General features: G+C 42.4%; 1 protein-coding gene across 1 annotated transcript in view; it reads left to right on the top strand.

Annotated features, from left to right (window-relative positions):
• The window catches only part of LOC126400249 (testisin-like), a 19,020-nt gene that overhangs the window by 12,917 nt on the left and 2,916 nt on the right, over positions 1-3,187 (top strand). The window lies entirely within an intron of this gene.

A 3,187-nucleotide genomic window follows, 5' to 3' on the forward strand; every position in this document is an offset into this window, starting at 1 on the left:
AATAGGAGTTATAATGTTAATGGGCATCCAGTCAGTTAGCTAGTCAGTAGCATCTTGGCTTTAATCAAGGGCGTAGGTTTGATTTTCACATTGGTAGGGACATAAAAGTGCTCCATGGCGGCAACCTGTACGTTGATGATTTTTTAATGCAATTTCACTTCATGTGAAACTGATCACTGCTTTATAATGCATATTTAGATATCTACACTAAATACAAGAATGTTTTGGTTAATGTATTCTCTAATGTTATCAGTTACATGAATATACACTCACCACATCTGTCCGTATGTGCTTACCAGGGTAAAGTATAATAATAACAATAACAGTATACTCCGAAGGGGCGTAACTTCAGTACCAGCCTGCGGTCTGCAGTTGGGTTGGTAACAGTGAACCGAACTGATATTGATATTGAGTAAAAACATATATTATGCATGAATCAATATTTTTACTTACCCCTAGTCACAATGCTGAATCTCACTATCAACATATATCCTTCACGATTCAATCTCACCTGTGAGGCTCCTGTCTCTCCTCTATCTCCCCGTCTCTTTTCCATTTCCTTCTGTCTCTCTTCCTGCCTCTCCTCCTCCATCTCCTCCAGTCTCTCTCCTACTTGTCATCTGACAAAAAAAATATTGATGCAAGACATGTGAACAGTGGGACAATCTGAGATGCAACAGTCATAGATTTTGATTGTTGTAGCCTGAGGAAAACATACTGTATGTTTTACAATTGTGTAATTCATTTAACAACATCTGAATGTAGGCTAAAGAACAGCCATAATGTCACACAAGTTAGTCAGCTTCATCATGTTAAACATAAATAAAATAAATCAACAAAAATGTAAATGCTTCAAAACCATTATAATACAACTGTGTGCAAAATGTTGCACTTACACCCAATATCTATTACATGAATATGACTCAGTGTTCTTACTGGGTGTTTTTACTGGGAGCAGTGGATCTCTATTCTCCTAAGTCTCTCCTTCACACATCATGGATGCTGAAGACTGTCATTGGAGCTATTATTTATAGTGTTTACACTTTATTTATTCAGACTGTTTATATCATGTCATCTTACCATAAACATTAATGTGAACTGTGTCATCACTACATGACATCTATGATTGCTGATGGAGCATGTGAAGTTGAATTTCATGTTCTCTGGCATATAATATTGATCTAATAGCTGCAAAACTTAGCTCAGCTAGTATTAGCTCGTTAGCATCTCATTATCTGGCAAAGAGTTGCCAAGGAACGCAATTCAGTTAGCCTAACATCAACAGGTGTTTGTTTAGTTTATTTACTGAACCAACTGACTCACCGTTCACACTCGGCGCTCCGCTGTGGAGCGCTAACGGTGACACGCTTGTATGTGTCGTTTTCTCACGAACTGCCGTGAACTGTACGGTGACGCGCACCCACAAAGTCAGTGGAGAGAGCGGCGCTGGGGAGGACCAATCACACGTTACCAAAATAACGGTAGAGCCAATCGATGAGCAATACGAGGTTAGAGGCGGGACGTATGGTAGACACCAACGATTGTTAACCCCTTGTGTACCATATTGAGCGGACGCCGACAGCCAGGGTTCATATTGGTAGGGACAATACAGAAGGGACTGAATATTGGTAGGGACGTGTCCCTACCGTCCCTACCCAATCCTACGCCTATGCTGTTAACCCAGGCTTTCTGCTTCAGGCTCTGTGCACGCTCGTATAAAACAAGTCAAACGACACGTTCAACACGTCTGACACTTACAATTGATCAATCATGTGCCGCTTACTTCTGCCTTTGAAGAATATTAAAAAGCAATACAGTAAGAAGCGACACTGTTGCTTCTATTAAGGCGAGAGAAGAGTGCTTGCATTCATATTACTAATGATGTGAACTCATAGGTGAATGTGCTGAATTTACTTGATGCAGCAGATTTAAACGTTAAACTCAAGAGCTGCATACTGTCCCACGATGGAGGTGTGGAAATCACTTAACTCTTGGGGCATAGCAAGGTGAAATAAACTGTATTGATTGCATACGCTATTATCTGTGATTAATACCAGTGTTATATTACCTGTAATATACCAGCAATGTAAAACAAACCTAAGCAAATCGGGACCAAGAATTAAACCTAATCCAAAGTGGTAACATTTATGCCAGTGTTGGGCAAGCGCGTTACCAGTAGTCGGACCAAAACTCTTTCCACTGCAAAAAACACAGCCTCAAACACCTCGGCTATTGTGACCGATAGCACGAAACGTGAAGCTCCAGTAGATACACCCCACCAAAAATGAGCCCTCTGCAGTCGCAGAGATTGGCTGTAGCCCTACACTGGGTAAACAACAAACACTTGATTTTAATCATAGACAGCTGCAGCTACAAATACACTGAACAAAAATATAAACGCAACACTTTTGTTTTTGCTCCCATTTTTCATGAGCTGAACTCAAAGATCTAAAACATTTTCTATATACACAAAAGACCATTTCTCACAAATATTGTTCACAAATCTGTCTAAATCTGTGTTGGTGAGCACTTCTCCTTTGCCGAGATAATCCATCCCACCTCACAGGTGTGGCATATGAAGATGCTGATTAGACAGCATGATTATTGCACAGGTGTGCCTTAGGCTGGCCACAATAAAAGGCCACTCTGAAATTTTCAGTTTTATCACACAGCACAATGCCACAGATGTCGCAAGTTTTGAGGCAGTGTACAACTGGCATGCTGACTGCAGGAATGTCCACCAGAGCTGTTGCCCGTGAATTGAATGTTCATTTCTCTACCATAAGCCGTCTCCAAAGGTGTTTCAGACAATTTGGCAGTACATCCAGCTGGCCTCACAACCGCATACCACGTGTAACCACACCAGCCCAGGACCTCCACATCCAGCATGTTCACCTCCAAGATCGTCTGAGACCAGCCACCCGGCAGAGTCCTGCACGGGTCCAGTTTTCAAGATCCGCCCCACCCCGACCCGGCGACGTACAAACCTGCACCCGAACCGCAAACCCGCGCATCAGGCCAATTAGTACCGCAACCCGGTCCGACCCGTTGAAACACGACCCGCAGCCTGACCCATAACCCGGATTTAAAGTAATCATTTTGGGTCATATTGGCTGAATATTGAACAGCATATCGCCACAGTTAAGGTGCCAGTAAGTAAACAACGACCTGAATGAAGCAGCTCTCA

Source organism: Epinephelus moara, chromosome 13 (genome assembly GCF_006386435.1).
Source record: "Epinephelus moara isolate mb chromosome 13, YSFRI_EMoa_1.0, whole genome shotgun sequence".
In the NCBI taxonomy this organism is placed as follows: domain Eukaryota; kingdom Metazoa; phylum Chordata; class Actinopteri; order Perciformes; family Serranidae; genus Epinephelus; species Epinephelus moara.